This window comes from Temnothorax americanus, unplaced genomic scaffold, assembly GCF_048541705.1.
Source record: "Temnothorax americanus isolate GAGA-0224 unplaced genomic scaffold, ASM4854170v1 Scaffold19, whole genome shotgun sequence".
In the NCBI taxonomy this organism is placed as follows: Eukaryota; Metazoa; Arthropoda; class Insecta; order Hymenoptera; family Formicidae; genus Temnothorax; species Temnothorax americanus.
In genome coordinates this window covers 1818980-1845191 of record NW_027509329.1, presented here as the reverse complement: position 1 = coordinate 1845191, position 26212 = coordinate 1818980, and the positions used below count along the sequence as shown (strand labels likewise).

The window sequence follows — 26212 nt, the reverse complement described above, 5'->3', positions numbered from 1 at the left end:
TGTTATTAAATCAGTTGAGGCTTTGTTTTTTCCTAAGTTTATAAAAAACTTCTATTTAAAATTCGTCGTGATTAGTGTTTCTAAAATTAATGTGTTCATTATTTAATTAAAGACGTGGTACGTGAAAATACGCTACCGCCGTCGATTTCGAATAAAATAACTGCAGTCTGTGTTTAACGCTGCTAACTGTACGTTAATCTATATATATCGCCGCAGATAATGCAATTAGTTGAAATGGACTTCGCCCGCTGTTAAAGTACTTAACGCGCAATGCGTTTCATGCAGACCCCTGTAAATGTTTGAAACAAAAATCGGCTAAAAACAAATTCGATTTATTCGCGACAGAACCGAAAAATATTACATCTATCTGACACACGGAGAAACAATCAGTTTGAAATGTACTTCTCAAACTGATAACTGATGCCGTGATTAATCCATCCTCGGTCTCGGCCCTGTAGATTCTTGTCGAGCAATCGCAACGATAATATATTTGATCGGCGATCTAACCGGGTGCTGGCTTCGTGGAATAGAATTAAGATGCCTGCCGATTAAATCCGTGCCCAGCCTCCGTGCGCGGCACAGGCGACTAAACCGGTTTATTACAATATATCCACTTTAATGGACACGCCGGAGAGAAAGCGCGGCTCCCGTATCACAAAAAGCGCGTGCCACGAAGGTCCAAAACTCCAAAACATCAGCAAACGAAACGACGACGACGACGACGATGAAACGGCCTTCGCAAGCTTCTTCAACCGTAATGTCGACGGCATAAATTCAGATGTTTGAGGATTATATGGCCCCCGACTTACGGGGCTTCCCCTGTCTCTCCCTGTCTCTCCCTCTAGCCGCACGAAAGGAGGGAAGGGGATACGCCTATTATCTGTACAAGCGGGCTATTTATATAGCTCGTCTGCGAAAAAAAGATGGCAATAATGGAGATAATGGCCTGACTTTACGGTCGGCGGGGCTATGAAGTTGTCGTACTTTGATACACGAGCGAGAGGACCGTCTTATCGGTGCGCGCCACATCCCCGCGCGTTTCGCCGTTTCGCGAATCGGTCTCGAATGCCTCGCACGCGGCGCGCCGTCATATGGCCTCGAATCGCGATAGCGTACACACATACCCGCGCCGCTGATTTCTTCGGCTAGTTTCGGGGAAAGAAGAAGGTGAAAAATGGCCGCGCCGCACGTGGAAGAGCGCGCGCCACGGAATCGCACCGGTCTCGCGTCGGCTCGTATCGCGTCGCTTCTTACCGTCGTCCATGTCGGAGAGTAGCTTAAAGTGTGCGCCAAGCGCGCCGGAAATCGTACTTTTTCTTGCATCCGGATTCCCTGTGACGCGAGCGCGAAGAATTATTGTTACGAGCAAGAAACGGGAATGAACATATAGAGACGTTACTTCGACTTTTAACTTCCGCAGACACCGGGCGTAGAGTAAATAGAGTACAACTACAATTGTGTGTTGCTTTCATTTTTCAGGATAATTTGTTCTGCTCGTCGCTGCTTTAGAAACAATATATTGCGTAAGGGATAAAAATAGCCTCACGCGGCAATGCAAAATTAAAATTATTTTCCCCATCTCAAAAAAATGTAAAATAAATATGTAGTATAAACTGTAGCTGCAAAATTACTTGTTTTTTCTTTTATTGATATGTAAGCAATACCGATGCTCGTACCAATACCTATATGTGAGTTGCGTTAAAATAATCAAACGATATTGTTTCACAGGTGATAACCAAATAATACGAGACATTGCGTCTAACTTTAACAACTCCATAATAAGATATTATGACATATATATTCCAATTTCCACACGTCGCTGTTTGATTCAGATATTGCTTCTGTATGACTTGCAAATAAATAATGGCGAATTGCAAAATCACTAAATATTCATATTAATCAAATAATCTCTCTGATGTATCATTCGCGGCGATTTCAGGTCACCTTGTGATTATAGCCTTATTGCGCATGCATAGCGTACAACTATGCGAGGCTTTGCGAGGGCAAACACCGCGACAGATCTCCGCGCGAGAGACGGAATATTATCATTAACCCGATGGACAGTGTGAATGATTGAACAACGTACGCTGGCAGAACTTGATGATGAGTTCCTGACGCGGCGAGTGGCGTCGAGTATGATGAATATTCTTCCCGGATGATAGCTCGATGGAAAATGAAACGGATCGGTGACACGCGAGCGTGAAATTATAGATGTGCGCGCATCAAGTATTCCAGCGACCAAAAGGTGCATTTATACTATACCGAACACGGGCGATCGGGCACGAGCAAACGAATGCCATCAGTCGCTGTAATGGGAACGGTCATCAAGAGCGAACGAACTCGACCATTCATGCCCGAAATCGGCATTTTGAAACTGTGTATTCGAGGGCCGAATGGAATCTCTCCGAACATAAATCTACACGTCGAATTTCAATGAGGATAGAATATAGCGCTCCCAACTATAGCTTTCAACGCGTAGGTACTTAATTATAATTACTGCAATTATACTAGATTGTTATTACATGAAATGTTATTATCGTTATTACTGTGTAATTGCTTTTCTTTTAACAGCATCGGTAAATTTTTGCGCTTACTTATTATACCAATATGAAACGTGCAAAATTTACGTTACGGTATTCTATTTTTTTCAAGAAAGTTATAAAAATTGTAAGAAATAGCACGTAAAAAATTTTTAAACCGCAATACGCGAGATGAAAGAATAAAATAAAATAAATTGCGACAGGTGCATCGTGGACCTGCGTCATCCGCATGGTGTATACGCGCTTACAGTGCAAGTGGCATAAACAAAACACAAATAAAGCACGATACTCGCGTAGTGTGAACGAATCGTACCAACTACAATCGAAACATCGTCTCGCATTTACGATCGGCATACCGATGATCGGTCGCCGCATAGTCTCATAGAGGGACGAAGGTAGCACGCAAAGTTTACGGCTGTAGAAAAACAAAGGTAGGGCCGGCAAGATATTCTGGTCACTCGACGAAGCAGGGGACTACCACGACGAATTTGAAGCATCGTGGAGCGTGCGCGCTCGTGTTTGTGAGAGAAACGCTTTTTGAGATAACCTACAGATTTGTTTCATCCAAGCCCGACGAAACTATAGATAATATAGAGCGAGTTCCCAGTCGTCGCGAATCCGTGAATTCTTCATTTTTTTATTCATTCCGCGGGTATACATAACTAAATAAAAGCTACCGCCATCCGAAAGACATTGATGGACGTTAATGCACATTTGCGAAATCAAATCCTCTTTGAAATATGTATATTCCAATGTTACCTGCGAATCAGAGTATTTACATTTGAAAAACACGACGGCAAATTACGAAGAATTAAATTAACCCTATATTAAAAGATAAAACAAATTGCATCAGGTGCAATGACTGCAAATTGTAAAAAAAAAGACATTTTTTAGGTAATAAATGTTTTTGGTAATAGCAAAAAGTTCTTTAACTAGTCTGAAACTTAATTGAAACCTATTCTCCTAATTGAAACGTCGAGGCATAATTAATTAGGTTTTGAGTTAAAAATGAAGGGCTCTCCAACTACATAAATTCTCCCTATTCCTTCTAAACTGTGATTACACAACAATATTTTACATCGTTCACTTAAAGTTCAACTAAAAAATATTCAAGTAGATTACTTTTCTTAAGAGAGAGAGAAAATTTTTACTAAATTTTTAATAAATTTAAAACTCAAGCCAAAAAACACGTTTATTTACTTTCTCCTCATGTATCCAAGTCGTATTTTCGTCCATTTATTTCGTCTCGTTTATTTGCCTCTGTCGCTAGTTGAAGACAAAAATAGGAAAATAAAATATCAGAGTTATATATAATATAATAATAAAGTACATATCTTTAAAATATATAAATATAACTCAGATATTTGCCATGCATATTCTGCTAAATGCTGCAATTTTCCCACAGCACCGTCTCTCAGACCTGTATCTGTCCATCTCTTTCTCTCGCAGGTGCTTAAAAATAACAATGCTCTCAAGAAGCAATGTCTCGAGACGTAGAAACAACAGCGGACGAGTTCTCTGCTCCGATGTTCGCGAACGCCTGTGGAATATACGAACGGACCCGGCACGATCACGGCCGAGACCTTTTGTTTGTATCGGCAAAGGATAAATATATATCCCTCGGGATAGCACAGGCAGATACGTACACTTACTCAGGTCGAAAATGGCTGGATCCGCGTGCCATTGCCAACGATCTGTTCCACGAGAGTTCTGCGATATCACGCGTGCAACGTGCGTCCAATCGTACCGTCGCGGATTCGATATATATACACGCCCGAGAAGAACACGCTATACTCTACCTCGATCGAACCTCTGTAAATTAACCGCAAACGTCGGACGGTCGTAAATAAAGCAGCAGCGGTCGCCGAAAAAACCGGTCCCTACTTTCGACGGCCAAAATTCGCGGAATCATAAATAAAGATAATCTTAGATTTTATTTTTGCTCTCTTCCGGAGTGCAATTATATTTAAGATATACTACAATGGCAAGAATGGAAATTGGCACACTTTGCATAAATCGTATCGCTAAGAAAGTCGTTAATTCTAATAGAAATTCTATCAAATTTCTAATTTTCAATATTAAAACCAAATATTTCGACTAATAAAAATGTCTTTCTCTTTTTCAACACATCGTCTTTCAATAATTAAAATTAACATTTCCTTATATATTAATCATATCTTTTCCGTTATAAAATTTTTTATACAACTCAATAAAATCTTTATCCTTATTCATTAATCTTCGTATTATAATAGAATATCTGTTTATATAATTGTCATTAGTTCTACAGTCATACACATGTAAAGTGATTAGCATTGATGTTTCCGGTTATTGGAAATACCCTGTTATCGCTAGAGTTAACACGAAGAATGCTTTCAGGCCAGACTGATGGAGAAACGCAGCAGCATAATGAAGTAAAGGAGCAAGTACAGGTATAGATATAGAGCACAACGCATTGCATATTTAATGACTATCGTAGTACTAACAAGTACAAGAAGCCTTAGATATGCAAATTCAAAAGTCCCGAATGGATTTCCTATATCATCATCAAGAGCGTTAACATGACGGCGGAACTTCATGTATCACGGGGGCAAATTATGGGAAATGGGAAAATAGCTATCAAGATTGTAATTCGTTCGCGTAAATATCACCGGATCGCCGGATATAAGTAACCTGACTTAAAATATATCTATGCAATTTCTGCGCTGTAGCGCGCGCGACCTCTCCGTCGCGTCGGAACGAATTCCGCAGAGAGGGACCGACGCGGACAATACCCAACTATTGGTCCTATTCCGCGAAAGTAGATCCAATTTTTGCCCGCAATTTCGGAATCGGATAAAACACCGATCGATATATTCGAGGCACGCCGCATTATTGTCTATCCCGTTCCGGGCTCTCCTCCTCATCGACATCCAAGAGGCGCATTTGGTAGGCGCCGTTGTAGAAAACGAGTCTCGCGCGCGCGACTGAAAATCCCCGTTGACGCCAGTTACGCGTCCGCGTCCGCCAGGTAACGCGTATCCGCACGATTATTCGAATCCCTCATGAATAATACAGGCCTTGCGAGCGCGCCAATCGTATTTGCAATTACTATCGAACGAATCGATTAACGTCCCCATCGCCGGTGATGCTTCGCGGATTGGCCGTTGATTACGGCCTTTTACGGCGTGTTTACGAAATGTACTTGACTCAGCCGGGTGGAATATGGTCGCGTGATCGCCCGATACGACTACGACGTACATACAACGTAACACACGATGACTCGCCGGTTCCCCAACCGTCCACCTAGACCGGTGATCAACGCAACGATGTCGTCGCGGGTAGACGCCCCTGGAATATACGTGGAGAGCGTCGTTACGCCGCCACGACGAAATTGCGGTCGAGAACGGTCGGGGTGAACGGTCGCGATAGAGCTCTCCTTAAAAGCGTGCCACGGCATCCGGTTATCCAAAGCGTTCTTGAGATATTCGCTTCAAGCACCTATGTATATTGTAACTTATTACAACGATGGGAAATACACAAGATCGGAACGTCATACCGAAAGATAGGTATTGACGAGGAACTAACTATCTGAACGTCAAATAGTTATAATAATTAAAAATGAAGCAATGATGAAAAAAATTGAGGAATTTTATTATTCGGCACTCGCTATAATTCTCATAATGCTATATATTACTTTGTATTATTCCCAGCATTTTAGATGCAAGATATGCATTTCTCTCCATTGAAAAGCTCCGTATATTATCGTAAATCTGTGCGTAGATATTGTCTGATATAATGATCATAATGATGAAGCAATCTATTCATCGATTATTCTATCTAAGTACGTGATATCCTTTAAAAAGCCGACTATCTTCATCGAGGATCCTCGTAAATGTTCAACCACGTTACCGAAGCGGAAATATAAAAGAGAATTAATCGAGTCGGGCGGCGCCACTAATAGTTGTTTATGAAGCGGAGGCCGCTTTCAATTTAAGTTTCAAGAAAGTTCCCCTCTTGCGCGCGTATCAAGGTCGCTAAAATTCTTAAAGGCAGTTACTTCGGAAGGAGATAGATGGATGTTTCTAATGGCTCTCCCTGCATCCCCTCCGATACTTATAAAATCAATACGTTTACGCTAATGTTGCAACGAATAGCCAACTATTCGGTATTCTGCCTATTCGGCAACATTTTTACTATTCGGCCGAACACCGAATATTAGTCTACTATTCGGCCGAATACCAATTAATGTAAAATTGGCAGGAAATAGCTAATAGACTGTTGCCCCCTCAGCCGCGGATGCGTTTTAACATGCATGAGTATCTAATTTATTTATTTATGTATCTAATAAAATTGAATTAAATCAAACGCATTTACATAATGTATTTATTTAATACACGCTAATAGTGTGTTTTAATCATTGTAATTAAAATTAAGAAGCGGCAAATTGTGATGCAAAAAAAGTTTTTCTGCATTGGAAGGAAGCAGTCTATTTCTTTTTTCTTCATACATATTACCTGCTTCTGAGAAAAATAAACGTTCTGAATAAACACTGCTCCCGGGGGCAGAGAGATAAATCGCAGCAAGCTTTGCTAAATAACGGAATAGATTTTTATTTACTATTTACCATATGTATATTTAAACTAATAAACTCCGATCGAGTTTATACCAACAAACTGACTACTTTTACAAGACTTGTATAAGAGAATAAAACACCTAATTATTTATAATACAAAAACGCGAAGAAGATTTAAACTTTTAACTTTCGCAGGCTTGAATATTTTTCACGTAAATTGAAAATTTTTAAATTTTCACCGCAAATAATATAACTTTGTATAACTTCCCTCTACAAAGCCGATACTCCATCAAAGTGTACATAATTTCTATATAAAGAGCGCAAGTCTTCCTGCATAGCAAGCAACAAATTTCCGATGTATGCCGTCGTAAAAATGCAAAGTAGCGCGGTTATATTTACTCGTTTACAAAGATGTTCGTTTCTCGGCAAAATCGGACGGATTAAATTACATTAAATGCTCTTCAGGTGGTCGAAGCCAACGCATGAAATTCGATCGACTATCATACTTCTGGTTCGAGCGGTTCTTGCCGCAGATAGATAGGTAATCGTCCACGTCAGGTCGATCCACGGTAAGACGCATAACACCCTAAAATTACCCCGCGAGCAACACGACCTGCCCCATGCCGGATGCTGTCATTCGATCGGCCGCTTCGACGGATAATACCCCGATGGATTTAACCGCTCGTGTTCCTTAGCAGGTCTTTCGCAGCGGTGCGCAACAGAAGGCCCGCGGCCCCCGCGGGCCGTAAGGACCCATCGATATTTCACCTGATAACATGCCCGCCTTCTAATTTTCGTCTCAATTTAAATTTGCGATTGCAAAATTATATGCAGTTGGTCACTTCAATATATATCGTAGTATCCTGATATATTATACGAAATACAATATATATATATATATATATATATATATATATATATATATATGTGTGTGTGATATCCACCAAAAAATAGAGCACTTTATATTTGCTCTACTTTCTACTATTATTTACGTTTTGTTATTTTTTTTAACATTACCAGAATTAAATAAAGAATCCTAATACTTTTTTCAAATCTTTCTGAAGATTTTTATTAATTTTAGACTATCCAAAAGCCATAGAGTCATACGTTGTAAATAATCAGCTTGTCGCGAAACTGTTGCAAAACAAAGATGATATTGCGAGTAATACGATTAAATTGAATTTAAACTAAATAAGGCCTACTCCAATATTTGAGTTGCGCACCTCTGAGCTAGCCCAAAGCTCGCCTCGCGAGATCACGAGAATGAATCGACGGCGAGGCCGACGAGGAAGCCGGCCGCGATGTAAATCCACTAAGTGCAGCGCCGCTGGCCATGTCACACTCGCTTAACTCCGACAGAACGAGCACGCTCGTTAAAGTCCAGCTTTACTAAAGAGCCCTCCTTCGCATGATCGATATTTACGATCAATACCGTGATATACAATATTGGATGTGCATAGATCTACACTGGATTATTAAAAATAAATAAAGTAAAATAAAAATTGTAAAGAATTAAAGACCTGATATTTTTCGACTTTACTAAGTTTTTTTTAGTATAAAAAAAAAGATTTTTTGTATGTATTTTGATTTAACATTAGAGAGGAACCTTCAACTAATCGATATTTACTATCAATGCTATATTAATTATATGCAATATCATTGACTTTAAAATAATATATATTAAAAAAGTTATTAATAGAAAGATTATTCCGCAAGAAAACAACAGCGCGAGAAAATATTACCACTAAACAAACCATCAGGGGACACACAATAAATCAAAATTTTGTAACTTGAAAATTACTGTTTTAGTTGCATCAAGTCATCGAAATATCGATACCAAAGAGTCCATTAACGCCGAGTTGGAGAATTGTTTTCGCCGGTTGCGGCCGCAAATCATTTTGCGGCGACAGTTATCGAAAAGAAATGCGCCATTTTTCTCACGGAAACCGGAATAAGGGCGCCAATTTAGACGTAAGTCGTCGACATCGATGTCCGCGTAAGTGCCATGTGGTCGAGGTGGTCGCGCTTGATAAAAATTAATGGGCCCGCAACTCCACAAAACTCAGGGCCTGCGGAGAGTGCCGCTCGTACAAGCTGCAGCAACAACGCAGAACAAACGCGATTCTCAACACACATAATGGCGTATAAAATTCCAAAGCGCGCCAAGAGAGGCAAGCAGGCCGGGACGGGAAGAGAGGCACTCTATAGAATTTATAGAAGTCATCGTTATGCGCGGATCTTTAGAACGACGCCCTTCCCCCTCCCCCATTTCTCTTTTCGCGATTCCCTCTTCTTTTTTCTTTTCCTGTCTTACACCCCTTACCCGCTCGCGGCATCTCGAGAATTCATATAAATCTAAGAAGTTCTTCTCAAGAGTCTCTCGGCGGGGAGAAGCAACGATGCATGAATAATGCAGGTGGCGTACGTGTTACCACTGTATTTTACTACCGGCCTGATGGCCAACGCGGCTATTTCTCAATTAGCGGGAATCGCTCGAGCCTCGCGTTCTATGCCAATTACAGCGAAAGCCAAAGGAGCTTCGGAGCCGCGCAGCTGTATATACTCTTTAATTGAAACCACAATTCAATTGGCGATTTCGCGGTTCGTTCCCATACCGCGAAAAATGAGGCGATGCGTCTCAATGCGGTGCGTTGCGGTGCGATGCAATGCGATGCGGTGCGGTGCGATGCGATGCGATGCGATGCGATGCGATGCGATGCGATGCGATGCGATGCGATGCGATGCGATGCGATGCGATGCGATGCGATGCGATGCGATGCGATGCGATGCGATGCGATGCGATGCGATGCGATGCGATGCGATGCGATGCGATGCGATGCGATGCGATGCGATGCGATGCGATGCGATGCGATGCGATGCGATGCGATGCGATGCGATGCGATGCGATGCGATGCGATGCGATGCGATGCGATGCGATGCGATGCGATGCGATGCGATGCGATGCGATGCGATGCGATGCGATGCGATGCGATGCGATGCGATGCGATGCGATGCGATGCGATGCGATGCGATGCGATGCGATGCGATGCGATGCGATGCGATGCGATGCGATGCGATGCGATGCGATGCGATGCGATGCGATGCGATGCGATGCGATGCGATGCGATGCGATGCGATGCGATGCGATGCGATGCGATGCGATGCGATGCGATGCGATGCGATGCGATGCGATGCGATGCGATGCGATGCGATGCGATGCGATGCGATGCGATGCGATGCGATGCGATGCGATGCGATGCGATGCGATGCGATGCGATGCGATGCGATGCGATGCGATGCGATGCGATGCGATGCGATGCGATGCGATGCGATGCGATGCGATGCGATCCGATGCGATCCGATGCGATGCCATATGCCATGTGACGCATACGATGGCTCTGATCAAACGATGCCGTCGAGCGAAAAATTTGCGGGCGAAAGACTTCAAAGCGAGGTTTGGCCGACGCAGTCAAATCATTCCGGGCGGTGCAAGGCGCGCGCGCGCAAGGGGGAAAACGTCAAACGTCCAAATTTCACATGGCGCCACGTTTGTGTTACGTCCTTTCATTTAACCCCAGAACCTATTCGTTAACACACCGACCTGCCCCGTGTACACCCTATGCACGCGAAATTTTTGTTAGATTTATTGGCGCCGCGTGTTCGATTAGAATCTCTTTCAAAAGCCGCCATTTCGTCCGGCCGCTTCGTTCGAACGTGTCGGTCTCAAGCCTATGATTGAACTTTTTTAAAGTTAGGGACAATTGAAGAAATAAAATATCAAAAGAACTAAATACCCCGGCGCCTTACTTCCAAATATATAATAGTACCTTAATATTGTAGAATAAAAAATTATGAAAAGCTGAATATCATTTCACAAATCTGAAAATTTTGAGCTTTTTATGTAATTAACGGTGTATTAAAATCTTCGTTATTTCATCAGTTTTGCATAAATGTAATTATACTATCTATAATATATATTATTATCCAAAAATAGAAAGAAGAAAAAAGCATAATTCCTTTTATTAAAAAAATACTGAATGGATCGAGAATACATGTATTCTCCATTTTGCGCTCGTCCAATTTGTATCTATAATGTAGTGTATCGAATTGATCCTACAAAGGGACTACGAGTGCTCTTTCACGATTCTGTTAGTAATTATTTAATCAATTATGATACTCTGATGTCTTAAACAAATTATGTATAATTACAGTTTAAAATAATTTAGAATTGTATTTATAATTAACTCAAATTACGATATATAAATTCAGTTATATTTCTAGCCACGCGCGTATCAGGAACATCGTACTGTTTTATTTGTAAAGGATTTCGCTGAAATAACCGCATTCAATTACAAACATAATAATTGCGGCGCGCATTTGTACTTCGCCCGCTAATTTCCAGGGATCAAGTATCCTCGCCTGCTTAATCTTGAATTAATTACCTCGAACGGGCATTCATCGTTAGCGTACTATCGCCCACCGGCCGGCGTGCAAATAAATTTGACTTCCGACATTAAATGCGTATTGTCTGGTGCGAGCGCGGCAGGACGGTGGATATATCTGCATTTAAAACTGGAACGATCTCGAGATTGCCATGACGACGGAAGCACACCGGGAAGCCTTTCAACGGTGAATGTTTTGCAAGCACTTGAGAAACCAATCAGCTACCGCCGCCGCTGCCGCCGCCGCCGTCGGTCTCTCCCTCTGCTTCGCCGTTCTGGACGGGCACCAATCTTCTGATCTCGGTTAGCAAATTTACGACACAGCCGAGTTGGTGCGTTTCTCGTTGAGCGCTGGTTTCTGCTCGCGCTAAAGTGAGCCGTACTTAATTAATCCAACATGCGCCCAGCTTCTCCAACTCTCCACCCGTTCCTTGCCCCTCCCTCTTCCGCTCTCTTCCTACCCCCGTTGTTGAACCTTCATTACAAAATTATTCATTGATTTAGGATAGTTGAGAGCAGGTACGCAGCGTTAAGAAGAACGCTGGCATAAGTCAATAAAGATAATATCTTAATGTAATATTAGAGTGTTATGCTTTTCTTAATAACTCTAAAACATTCAAAAAGAATTTGATTACTAATTCATTATATCTACTAACTTTAAACTATCCTGTTACACTCGAATAAATATGTATCATTATTTATTTACTGTATATCTAATAAATGTTTGTGATCGGTGTCAATAAAAAAGCTTACAATGAGCGAGGAAATAAATTTTTCTGTCGTCGCGTTCATTGTCGACTTTTTTTTTTTGTACACATACACATACTCGCCCGCTTACTTTATTTCTCAAAATCTTGCGATTGCCTCTCTTGTTTACTTAATATATCAAACTATTGTTTATTCATTACAGCAGTATGCGAAAGCGTTCGGGCAATTGATTCGCGTGCTACGGACTCGTAAGCTCGCTATTAAAAAATAAATACATTTGATACACAAGAGACCAGATCTCATGAAACATGCACATTCACCAGGTGCATTTCTATTTTTCTACGTATCGACACGTGAAATAAAGATATAAAGCACGTTCTCACGTTCAATATACTTTTTTCACTCCTTTTCAGTGCTCCAGAGAATGAGCAAACAGTTGCGTAACTATTTGAAACCGAGGCACAATTAACTATAAGAATATATAATAATAATACAATGAGGTAAAAAAACGCTAATAAACAATGTATTAATATACAATTCGCATATTTAAAAAATTGCTGCGAGAACAAGATAAAGTCTATATATGACAGAGTCAGAAGCTTAAGTAGCTCAAACAGCTTATTGTCAAAAGTTCGGAGATCCCAGTTTAGAAAATTTATAAATAATTTATATTCAAGTCAGATCTTCCAAATATTTTATTATTTAGTAAGACGAGAGAAAGAAAGAATCTTATTTATATTATAGTAGGCCGACCACACCGCCACAGCAATTCAAATCTGCCATCGGGATATTTTATAAAACTTTGATAAATGTAGAATTCACAAAACCCACCACGAAATTCTACTTGTGTTATATTTTATTTCTCAACGCTTATATATATATATATATATATATATATATATATATATATATATATATATCTTGCTTTAACATCTCATTGCATTTCGCTTCTCTTAACGCATTTGCCCTCGATCCACAGGCATTCGTTGAACCGGTAATCGCGCAGATTGGCGTTGATTCAATCAAAGACACGTATATATGCGGAACAATGCTTACCAGTCGAATCATACTTGCCGGAGTTGAATCTAGATTTCCGTAATTCGATTAACCAATCAGAGAGAGCCGATTGTAATAGAAGCACCACGGTGCGATAATGTTTACGAACCGCGTTTCACGCTGAAGAGAAGCGGCCCTATCGATTTCCGCAGACTCGTTCCCTTCTTATTAAGTATTCGCGATAACTGATAAGCTATCGCGCTCGGCAAAATGGTTCACGGTCGCGCGCAGATTGACCTACCGATTCGCCGATCTAGCACAGCCGGCGGAAAATTGACAATATAAATTCAATTATCGTCATAACGGACTCTAAAGGCCGATTGTTCCAACTTATTGGTAAGCTACCTAATAGTTAAATCATATGTCTATCTTTGTCTAATGTAAAGAATAAACAAAGACATACATATGATTTAACTATTAGGTAGTTTACCAACAGGTTGGAACAACCGGCCCTTAGTGGAGTAAATCGATAAGCCGGCAGCCAGGCGGCCGGGGGACGTTCGCGTATTTTCACGGTTTTATATCCGGTGCGCGCCACGATGACGTAACCGAAGCCGTAACGATCGTTCCCTATATTTCTATCTCTGTTTCTACCCCGACGAGTCTTGCGCTGGCTTTTTGAAAAAGAGTCGTAACTCGAAACATTCAGATCGTGCATCAATAACTTTTCAGCTATACGGGCAAAAAGAGAATTACAATGCAATTTATTTTCCACGTACATTCAACAAAATGCAAATGCGCCGCATTCATGCAAATTTTATTATCGTATTATATGTGACTTTCGTGTACGGTTAAAACGTTACGTGTACTTTATCTCATCAAAAAGTTGTCAAATAAAGCGTTGAATAAAATTATTCAAAATTCGTTTTTTAGCTAGGACGTGTAATGACAACTCAAAAATCATTCTTTTTGAGTTGCAATCCCATTGTATGAACTGCCGAACTGTCGGTGTTCTATTCACTTTTTTTCTTCTTCAATACGGTAAATTAAATTCGGAAACGAATTGCCCTATTGCAATACGGATAGTGCGAGGGCGATAGAGAGAGAAAAGTGGAAGGGGGAAAGAAGCGAACAAGGGAGGGCAAGAGAGAGCAGTGAGAGAAGGAAGCAGCAGGGAAGCATAATTTCGTTTGCACGGTGATGGTAAAGAATGGCAGAACCTGCTGCATGCAATTGCGTAGACTGGTTTATCGATTGGTCGAACAAAATTCACGTCGCCAGGCGGGAAGCCACGCATAAATCGGGTTTATACCGACAATAAAATTCCACTTGCGTATATCAAAGTAACAGAGTAACATGATAAAATTGGGGCCGGTATAAATAACTGCCGCTGATATGGAATCGACGTCATTAAATCACCAGATTTGCTAGATTGGCAGTGAATTACTTTATTTTTAACCATTAAACACCCGGAACCGCGGCGGATAAAACGAGGATTTTACCCGGGCGCGGTTTCACTCCACTAACTATACACCACCCGCGGGTGTCTCGCATCGATAGTGATGAAAATAAATCGCATCGACGTTATCTACTTCCGATACATCGCGTCGGTGATCCCGAAAACGTGGTTTGCGCGTGCCCTTTGGCAGTAATTTCGTTCGCGTACAAACGCGCACGCTGATATTTCCACATCTAGTTTGATTAAGGTAATCGCAATAAATTGTCAAATAGCAAAGCGCAATACGCGGGACTCCTCCCCTAATGCGGATATATACGGCCGGTTAAACAGATTGCGGCGGTGGTTACTTCGTTCGATCGCATTATCTAAATCAACCGTGATAATAAAGTCTCGTAAAGTATAACCCTATAGCTCGGATAAATGGTAATAGTATGTGAGATACTCGCGATAAATACCCTTTGCATCCCTTCCAAAGTATATAACGACGACTTTGGTCGTCGAGTAATTAAAGCAGCTCGCGCGGAGCAGCGTCAAAGAAACGTAAAAGTCTTGATAAATTAGAGATTTAACGGGCAAGAGTATCCTACTTTTCGAGACGTTGTCACGTACCCTGCGATTGTGTACTCGGCCTAACTAGCCGAACTTTCTTGATTACCAGATACGCGACAGATTAAATATTCATGATGCTTTTACGAGTCGTCCGGCGGCGAGCCGAAGTTTACGGGAAATTTTTTTGACTAACTTCTCGCCGCGCACGCCGCGTCTGAAATGCGATGGAGATTCCCTAAAAACCCTCTCTCTCGCCGGACAGTTTAAACGTCATTTTATTCCGGCGAAGCCGAAAGATCGCTCGCGCTGCGAATAATTTACTCGCGAAACCACTCCGGGGGACCATTGCCGTAGGTACGAAACGCAATTCCCTACGGGACTCCGACCGGCTATTGTGTTAGAGCCGGGTTGTAGATTATAGTGCGAGTTACCCCAAGTCAAAGCCCACATCCCAAACTCCGTCGTCGAAACTCGCCAGCTTTATACCCGTGGACAATATGCCACCCGCGAATAACGTCTAGTCAGAAAAGCTCGTCGTCGGTCCTGTCCGAATCCGAGTTTCTCTCACTTGTAGGGATGCGTTCGTATACGTGTATGTTGCGGCGTCGTGCAATATTCTACCATCGGACACTTTGACGAATTAGCAACCGACGACTACTTAGACTTAGCGAAAATTTCATAGGATTCAATTTTTTTTATAAATTCGCGATATTATGGAACTGTCGCCAAATAAGCCGCAACATTTAAACTCTATTAAAGCTCTTTTGAAACTAAATGAGAAATAAAGTTGCGTTAGCCATTTATATCATTAAGGCTTTAAACTTTTAAGCGCTCAAGTTTTTTTCCTCCTTTTTTATTTGAGTGATCTAAATGTTTTTCAACTTAAAGTAAGTTTAAGAACATGAGACAAAAATGAAAGAGCTTAATATTATAATTACTAATTAAAATTTATATTAATTGCGCAATTTTATTTAGGTAGATATAATCAGCGGTATATAAATATAATCAAAAGATTCAAAGTTTGCGTAATTAAACGTTGAAAAATTAACAAAATTTGTAAAAATATTTAATCAATATCAGTCAATGAACTATTAATGCTTTTTATTACAGTATCTAACATCGGATTAGAATTTACCTATGTAATGTGCTCAGTACACCTTGTAAATCAATTCAACGCCGATTGCACCAACGGGTGCTTGTGATCATAGTTAAGCAAAGTTTCTTTCTCCTCATCGATATTACGTCTAAAGATATGATCTAGGAAGGGACTAGGGAATCGCGCTAACTATAATCTGATAACATAGCCGTGCCATTCATTCGTGTTAATGCTACGCAGTGCATCTAGCACTCCCTTAGGGCTATGAAGCTTAACCAAGGCTGTCCCTGCAACTCATCCCAAGAAATAGACGTTGCAGTCGACCTAAACAGTCTGGCTAACGCGAGTTATCGGGCAATCCCGACAAAGCGACGATACCACCGTGACGTTACCGATAACCAGCGACGATTATCGATAATTGTCAGCTCTCTCTTCTCGGGGCTGTAAATTGAACTCCCGGCCACTCTCGGGCAACAAGTGCCAATTACAAAAGGCCGCACGAGACGCCGTTTACCCGGTTCACGTGTCGGCCGGCGTAGCCGGTACCTTAATCTGGGATCGAAGATCGCCCTACCGGAGAGGAAGCGAGGGAGACAGAATGCCTTCGTGCTGACCTAACCCAATCTTGCAGAAGGCTGCGAAATTCGCTTATAGCAAGTCACGCGATTCGCCGATGGAAATCGCTCGAGGGGCTAATGCCATTAAGCGTCGGCGTCGTTTCCTCGACCGGCGCGATTAAGCGCGGATTTTTCTGCGCGAACGTGGATATAACGCGCGCGCAACGTTCTCCGGGGGATTTTAATGGGACGACGAGAGTACGATCGTCGCGCGTCTCTCGTACGCGATCCTCTTCTGCTAGACGTGATCCTGAGCAAGATACTCACTCTCACTCTCCCCCTCTCTCTCTCTCCCCTCTCTCTCACCCCTTTCTCTCTCCCCTCTCTCTCTCTCTCGTCTCTCGTTCGAGAGCAAAGAAAAAAAGAAAAAAAAGAGAAAAAAAGAGGGAGGAGGGGGCATACTGGCGCCGACTCAATCGCGCGAAGATAGAAGTTTTCACGATTCACAGGTTCGACCATCGGCCGATTCGGAATTTTTATCCGCTACCGGGTTTCGGTACCGTAAACCGCAATAATGGAACGTGACGAATTTCACGTTACGACGCAGTCTCGCGCGCGCGCGAGCAAACGACACGAAAAAAAGGGGTGAAAAAAGAGAGCGAAAAAGAGCGGTCGCACATGGTTTTATGCGAACTCGCGCCCCGGCAACGTGAACACGAGGCACAAAAACTTCTGTGATTTTTGCGGGAACAAAGCGCGCGTGTCCCTGTGGCGCGTTGTTTCGCGAACGAGAACACCGTTCGGTTCATAGAGAAACGTCGATGTCGCGAATAGGAGCTTTGAAGGGAGCTAATAGCGTCGTTTAGCCCGGAGTGAAATTTGAATCAGAGGGAGAGGGAAGCGAAATTGCCCGGCGAAAAAACGCCGTTCATCGGCATTTCATGCAATGGATTGTTCTACTACAATGGCAAACAATGTTCAATTACGGGACTTGAATAAGCTGTTCAAACCTGATGTCGCATTTGTAGTAAAATCTATACAAAAAATAATACTTTCCAATATGTAATTAAAAAATTGAAAGCATTTTTATATAATAGTATTTATCTTCTTCTTATGATTTTTATTTTAAAATATGTATAGTACTGTATAATTAATATTTGAGTAAAGACTCAATAATCAAACCTACAAACATCTATAAAAAAATGAGTACATATAATAAAAATTTCGTACATAATTAGATAATTAGATTTGTGAAGACATAGAAAAAATAATGCGAATTCTGCTAGATCTACACGAAACATATATTTCTTCAGTTTTTTATAACTATAAATGTCTCAGACAATCAATATCTTGGCTTATATATACCTAGTTCTTAATTTATCAAGAAACTAGTATCATTTTTCCATCTTGGTAATTTCGTACTTCTAGTTGTCATTTCTTCTTTTTTAATCACGATTTCAGAACAACTTTTAACAGTTATAACTCTTTTTTTTTCCCCAACTAAAAGTACGATACGACAACACGAGCTGACTACGTTCAATTCAGGAGTCGTTTTACGCGTCGCACAGCATCGCCGGCCGTTTGAGAGTGCAAACTTTGAAATCATCCCGTTCGTTCGCACGGGATTTCGAACGAGTTCGCGGAAGTTTCATCGCCGATTGGGATCGGAATTGGCGCTTGCTCGCAGAATCAGCCTTGCCATTCGCGCGCGCGCAACTTGTATCGCTGTCTAAAGGAAGAAAATCAGAGTCCTCGAGACCCGCGCGACCGAACGACTTCACAAAACGATTGCGAAAGATTATGCGACGGCTCAATAAGAAAACCTGAGAAGGAGCCCCCACGTTTCGCGAACGCATCGCGAACACGCAACGCGCACCTCCGGTTGATTGCGAAACTTCTTGAGTGACGACGTAAATTGTATGCGAAACTCGCGACGGTAAACGAGCGGGTGGATTTTCGAAAAATAGTACCATCACGCGTTGAAAAGTTTATTACAAAACTTTCACGCAAGAATAATAAAGCAATACGTGCTTCATCCAGGGTGACAGTAAAGTGAAGTAACAGGAAAATGATGAAAAGTGACGAAATTTTCACATTTTGAAAACAGCATTACTTATATGTAAGTTAATTTTAGTTAAGTTTATAACCGCATTTAATTTACTTCTGAGTAAAGATATAAGTCGACTGAATCGAATTATTATTAAATGATGCGTTAATAACGGATCTTTTGTATTCAAAAATTGATTTTTCTTTGACGATAGCATCAAAATGAAAATTTTAATTACATCATTTAACGTTAAAGCAAAATTTAATGAATTCGTTCAACTCTCTAGCGTACTGTAACAGGAAAATTCGTTATTTATTCCATATAAAGAACGTATTTGTAAGGTTTAGCCACTGTTTAATCGAAAAGTGTCATCCCGTTCTGTGTGTAATTCCGTCCCGACGAGACAGGACCATTCTTTCGCCGCGATTCCGACGCGTCTCTCGTGCAAATTGAATCTAGAGCTCGAATTACGCAGATAACGCGAAATTACGTTGTCTCGCCGGACCGTTCTGGGCGAGCCTTCAGCGCGCGAGACATAAAAGTCGAGCACGAAATTCCGCCACGCGTCTCGACTACGATCGTGAAACGAAGAGAACGAAGGAACGGCGTGAGCCCACGAAACTGCCGTTTAAACGAACATCCGCGCGCGGTTTCTCCAGCCGGATGGCGTTGTCGGGAACGCGCTGAAAACGTTACGTAAATGCACACCGCATTCCCGGGGCCTCTATCGGGCTATAAATCTTATCGGCATTAAAATCAGCATGTACATCTCCGACGACGACGACGACGACGACGACAGGAGCTCTCACTCGTGGAACGCCTGTCAATTTCAGCGTCGTCGTTTTCCCTGCCCGTTCCCGTCAAACCCTCTCTCCCTCCCGCTCTCCCGCTTGTACCCTCATATGTGAAAATCGTCATAAAGTCGCACCCTTGGTACCTTGGTACGTACGTGCGCGGATCGATAACTCGCACGTCGTAACTTATGCCGCGCCTCGTATCCCGTCATCCTCGTTTTCGTCGTCGTCGGCATCCTTCTCCCCTCAACCTTTCCGCCTCCTCGCCACGTCGCGATCGTGATCGCGTGAGAGCTTTTCAACCCGCGGAACACGGCATTATTGTGCTGCCGCAGCAGCCACTGTCGGTGCACGCGTATACATCAGATCGCGCGCACGGAATCCCCCACCGAATCAGAAAATAATCATCGCGGCCCAAGGCTCACGTGCGCGAGAGATAGTCTCACGTTCTCTCATCGGAGGGTAGAGCGAGGTCCGGGCACAATTTTCACCGCGGTATTAAAAGTCCGGGCACGTTGCATCCCCGTCCCGAGGTTGTCGCGCCGTCTGCGCGAGAAGCTGGTTAGCGACTTTCTTTTCGCCATCCTGCCTCCTCTCCGTCCGCGCGAATACGGAGAGACCCCGGTATCCCCGCGACGGTGATTTGTGTATCCCAGCGCGTACAGCGGAAGCCGTGAATCGCGCGCAGATCCTCATCCATTCGCGTATCTCACAATCAGTATAATTCTGAGGTCGATTGCCTATATCTCTACCTATATCCACACCTACCTAATTAGAGAACATATAATAATCCTATACCTCTGTGTATAATAATTAGAGAGTATCAGAAAAATAGATATTAAAATATATAATGTCTTATAATAAGAAATCTAATTAAAGGACATAATAATCCTACCTCTGTCTTCTATGTAGGATTATTATGTATCCTCTAATTAAATATTCTTATAAGACATTAGAATATTTTAATATCTATAAGGTATATCTTTCTGATATTTTAATTATCGATATATGCTGTTGTTTTTCTATGAGACGATTTTTATATATAATTACGATAATATTATATTTTAAGATTACAAGGGATTACAGTAAAATGACGCAATACTTCGTTGATTCGCAGCACTTCGTTACGTACTGTTATGTAATAGTTATGTGAACTATGCTATAGAGTTTACAATCCCCCCGCAAACGAAACGATACAGTTTAATCCAATTTGATATTGCAGAGTAAACATTTTAATCGGCTTCTGTCTATCTATTATTTACACGAGTATATCGGATAAATAACAATATTTTAAGAATCACAAACAAATATAAATAAGTGGAACAAAAAGATTAATTCAGCGATCTCGATTTTTATAGTCTCTTAAAGAATTAGAGGACCACGAATAATAAAACAAATATATTTATTCATATCTGTCCATCATCTATTACGGTTATTAGATAAATACAATATTTTATCATCGACAATTCTAAAGTCACATTTTATCATCGTAAAGACGCAGGGCGAACAAACTGCACAGCAATTACATCTGTCAACCTGCAGTTATCGACTCCGGTCCCGCAGATAGACCGTCGAGAGCAGAAACAACAGCTCGCCGATGAAAGGGTACTCGAAATGATCGCGTCTTAAAATCGCCGGCAGACCTCGGACCCGCCCGGCAGTTTCCCCTCTATTTTATACTTTTACGACGGGCGGGCGCGACTATTCCAATAATCGTAAAAATGAGGCAACGTCTCGGAATAGCGCCGCGGGCCAAGATACGCGTCATTAGGCGTGCGGCATTCGCAAAGTTAGTATAGGAAGAGTCGCGGGTGTAAGCCGTACCAACGTAATGGCCGGTCGTAACGATAACCGTATCAATGCTAAACTCGAGTTCTCCCGGGCGCGAGATGAAAACGTGAAAAGGCAAATCCAAAAGGAGCAACATCTGGATCGTCGCTGCGTTATTACACAATAATTATGTGCCACAGATTCTTAAGGTAGTCGTCTCGTCAGGACACGTATTAGATAAAGTTTTCGATTTTGGATTTTATATCAAATTATATGATCAGCTTTGCAGTCGATTTTTTCTATATGGCTCCTTACCGACTATTTACTCTAGAAAATTGATCTCGAAAATCACAACGTTTGCATTACTTCATACAGACGGCACGAAAAAGAAGGCTCTATCACGGTTTCAATCACATATTTTCGCATTTTTCGATTAGATGAAGTGAGAAAAAACATTGTTTTTGTACATTAGATTTCGAAGAATCCAATGCAACCATAAAATATATAGTTTACCGGAGATTTCGCTGCTAATTTTTTAGTTTATTTTAGTGAAAATGCGGTAATCGAGCAGACATTTTTTGGTCGAGGTGAAGTTGGAAAGACTTGGCAACGCCGCTGGCTAATCACTGTAGTTGCAGGTTATGGGGCTCGTCTTTCTTAGCCGAATTGAATAGTGATTGACACCCCTGTCATGCGTTTTGAAACCCTTTCTCAGTAATTGTCAAAATTCAATCGAAAAGGAGATGTAACCTCACTTGTAACCTTTCTCGACGACTCGCATGATCAGCTGATCAAAACGGAGTCAAATGAGAAAAATCACACAATTTGGAAAAAGTAACATACTTTGTCACGTATGAAATTTTACACCATAATTCATAAAATTATTTTTTCCTTAGCAAAAATTGCCTGAAATATATTTTCTGAACGTGAAAACCTACAAACAGTCACATGACTAGCACGTAGCGAGACGCCTATACCTTAAATTCAACAGAAAAACACGAGGAGCTTTCCTCTTCTTCTGTATCAATACCGCAGATATCAGTGCAGTATTCCTTCATAATTACATATATGTGCGGGAAATTATTTCAATTTAATACGCGGTCTCTTGCATATTTTTGCTCACTATTTATTATGCTTACTTAATTACGATGTTTAAATGTCCAGCAACATGCAATATATCAACCGCTTTTTATTTATATAACATATTAGATACTCGTGTGTAATTATATCAATAAAAGCAATGTCGACACCTATATAGTTATTCTGAAAAGAACATGATCTCAAAGCTAACGATACCGGAAGTATGGCGTCGCGAGATAGACATCGATACCGCGATATTATCGAGGTCTCGCGTGGATCCGTAATTATGTGCGCGATCAGGGAAACGCGGCAAAACGAGCACGCACGTATGAGGAATATCGGGGATGCTTAATTGAAGCCGTGCCCGGTGTACAGAGCGCGCGGCAACGGATGTTTTACTCTGCCGGGATACGGGGACCGGCTTTACTCCGACGGATTCTTAAATCTTTCGCGAATTACGTGACGTGAATCGTCGCGGATGGAAGGCGCGACGACGATGGCGACGTGTGACGCGCCATGTACCTGATTTCACATCCGAGTCGGCGCCGATTCGACCATTCCGGCCTCTTCTCTTCGCATCAATCAACCTCTTTGCCGGGCTCAGACACGTAAAGTGGAGAAATTGCGCTTCCGGGATACTCTTTGATGTCCGTCGCCCGATCGGCTCGATTGAGAGGGCGTCCGTGAATTCTACTGAGGATTCGACGAGAGGGACCGAGCATTGGTATATTGATGGCGATGCGGCGCGTCACTCTAAGGGACGCGTTAACCAAGAACTCTCGAAGGCGAGCGTGACGTTTTAATTCCATAGTATCGAGGAACGAGGGGTCGGGATTACGGCGAGCTAGAAAGAGCTAAACGCTAATGAATATAATCTCGCGCTCAGGTGTCGAGAAGCGCCGCGGCGCGTAGTGACATCGGGAAAAAATGTTGACACCTGTCGAGGCGCGAGTCGCAACCCGCGGCGTCTTCCTTGTTCGCGCGGGACACAATATTTTAATCTTCACTGACTACATCTTATGATCATGGCTACAACTTAATATGTATTTTGAGTAGCCGAGCGTATACATGCGTGTAAAGTCGGAGAGCGCGCGCATTATCACGCCGCGAGCGCTAAAACATCTAGGCCCGACTCGGGATAGATAATTACGCGGTCATTCGGTAGATAAACCGGTTAAATCATTCATGTCAAACTATCCTCGGACTGATTATCTCCGTTCCCCGCTCTCCCCCTGTCCGCTTGCCGCTTCTTGTTCCCCGTTCCGCCTCGCTATTATCAATCCGGTCCTTCTCTCGGTTCGAACCAGAACGCGGTCGCGCTGCAATTTAAATTCTCTCATTGAGGATCGTTAGAGTCTTTCCTTCTCTCCGTTTCTCCTGCTTTCTTCGGCCCAAGATGATCGAACGACATAATAATCGTTTAATGTCTATCAATAAAATCAAAGCTCGTTATGGGGCTTAACGACGCGGACGTATATGTACCGCGCGAAACGATGATGGCGCTGACGGCGTCGTCTTGCGATTGCTGCGATTATATCGTTAATTTTTTACAATCTACTCTCGCCGTATCAAGTTTGATAGTTTCGCGTAATTCTTGTTAACGTATATACAAGCCAGGTAATCGATAAACACGTGAAGGAACGTAAAAAGGTTACGAACATGACACGGCGCGTATAGAACTTCTATATAGAAGTAACTGGGGACTTACAGATGGAGTTCACGCGTATGCATTTCTGTATATAATTAAAGTTAAACACGACGACTGACTCATTAAGTTGCGTTCACGTAGTATCTTGAAGCAAATTAATTTGTATAAAATAAGACGAGATTTTTATCACGCAGGATTTTAAACAATTATTCTAAGAAATCTAGAATCGTGTCGATGAAACATATTTTCACTAGTTTTTATTTTATTGTTTTTAATTTTTCTAACGTATGTAATTATCACACAAAAGAACGGATGTGTTGTTTGACTAATTTTGGAGATGCAAATTAGCATATGACATAATAGGCATACAGTGACTGCAATTGCAATCACAGGACCGGAAAGGGTCAAGTCACGCGATTTCACGGACGCGATCTATTTTTACAAAGCTTAATGGATTAATGGGGCATCTTGTCAATTGGATAATCGAGCGTACGTAGGTAGGGTTTGCGAATTGACATCATTCCGAGGCAAATCGCTTGACGAAATAATCGCCGTAATGGACAACCTGAGTTATCAAAAAGTTTCTACTGATTTCGGTGCTGCTGAAAACTTTGGGAAATGATTTTGTCCTATTTCCCGGGCAGCCCCGTCACTCTCGACAAAATGCTGCAACAGCTGGAACTCGTTAAATGTATTTTGAGCAGGCATGTAATAACAACGTGTTATTGTTCCACGCCGGTGTGAAAACGTCCGGTGCACGCGCCAAACTAAAATTACTGCCTAACCTTGACAAAAGATTCCAATGCCCGATTTCGCGCGCGGAGAATATAATATCGCAAATGTAATTAAATATTGAGCTCGGGTTAGATATATTTATCTATATATCGTCTACGTCAATTTAGCAATCAGGGTAAAACAACGGCCATTATGTTACTGTTAATGTAAGTATATCAAAAGAGAAATATCGGAAAGAGAGAAGCGAGATTAATATTTATCTATGCAATAATATTCATTTGCTTAAACACGCGTTATTTCCAAATGATCAATTTTATTCGGCAATTTAATAATACCTATAGAGTATTTTAAATACGCGCGAATGTCTTACTTTCTTTTTAAAAAGAAAAACTTGTAACAGGCCATCACCATGTAAAAATACATTTAAATTTTCTGTTGCGTTAAAAAATATACAAGATTAAATTAAGTCTTTCTGACAAAAAGATGAGAAAGATAATGCCTTTTTAAATGATATTATCATTCTCTATAGAGAATAATTTCAAAACCATCATATATATTATATTTTAATAGCGATGTAATGATATTTTAATATATTTTGAAAATTAATTAAAACCGAAAATCCCCTGAACAAAAGTGTCGAGATTGTAATAGCTTTCAAATTATAAGCAATCAAAGTTGGTCGATATGGATCGTGTAGAGTTCATACGCTCAAGCTCATAACTGCATTACATTGCACGCGTACTGATTTATTATCGTATATGGTATTTAAAATAAACTATATAGAAGTTCTTTCTCTTGTTCTGCGGCGAAATAATTACTGATTAAAATGTCATTTTGCTTTGTTTCAGGTAATATCAAGCACAGTTACCAATAAATATGAACGAGTAGACTATGAAGGATCAGTTTAAAATAGAAATATTTCAAGAATAAATAAAATTAATAATCATATTAGCGTGTTTCCTATTAAATAAATTACTTTAAATACGCTATGTGATTGTAAGATATTTTAAAGATCGATTCATATTTATATTTATATTTCTATATATTAGATATATAATAAATATGAATCGATCTTTAAAATATCTTACAATCATATATATATATATATATATTTATATTTATATTTCTATATATTAGATATATAATAAATATAAATTTTTCAGAAATCAAAAAATAAAATCAATTAACAGTAAAAATCCTCTGAGTCATAAAAATGCGGTTTATATACTTGGAGACACT

General features: G+C 41.2%; 1 protein-coding gene and 1 long non-coding RNA gene across 10 annotated transcripts in view; one reads left to right on the top strand and one right to left on the bottom strand.

Annotated features, from left to right (window-relative positions):
• LOC143896610 (uncharacterized) overlaps positions 1–7966 on the top strand; it is a 31255-nt gene extending 23289 nt beyond the window's left edge. Inside the window, exons 2-3 of one of the 5 annotated variants that reach the window (XR_013256705.1) lie at positions 1940–2475; positions 4917–7966. This is a non-coding gene — a long non-coding RNA (uncharacterized LOC143896610). The other 4 variants (XR_013256703.1, XR_013256702.1, XR_013256706.1 and 1 more) reach the window with 4 other exon arrangements.
• The window catches only part of LOC143896537 (adenosine receptor A1), a 167285-nt gene that overhangs the window by 80319 nt on the left and 60754 nt on the right, over positions 1–26212 (bottom strand). The window lies entirely within an intron of this gene.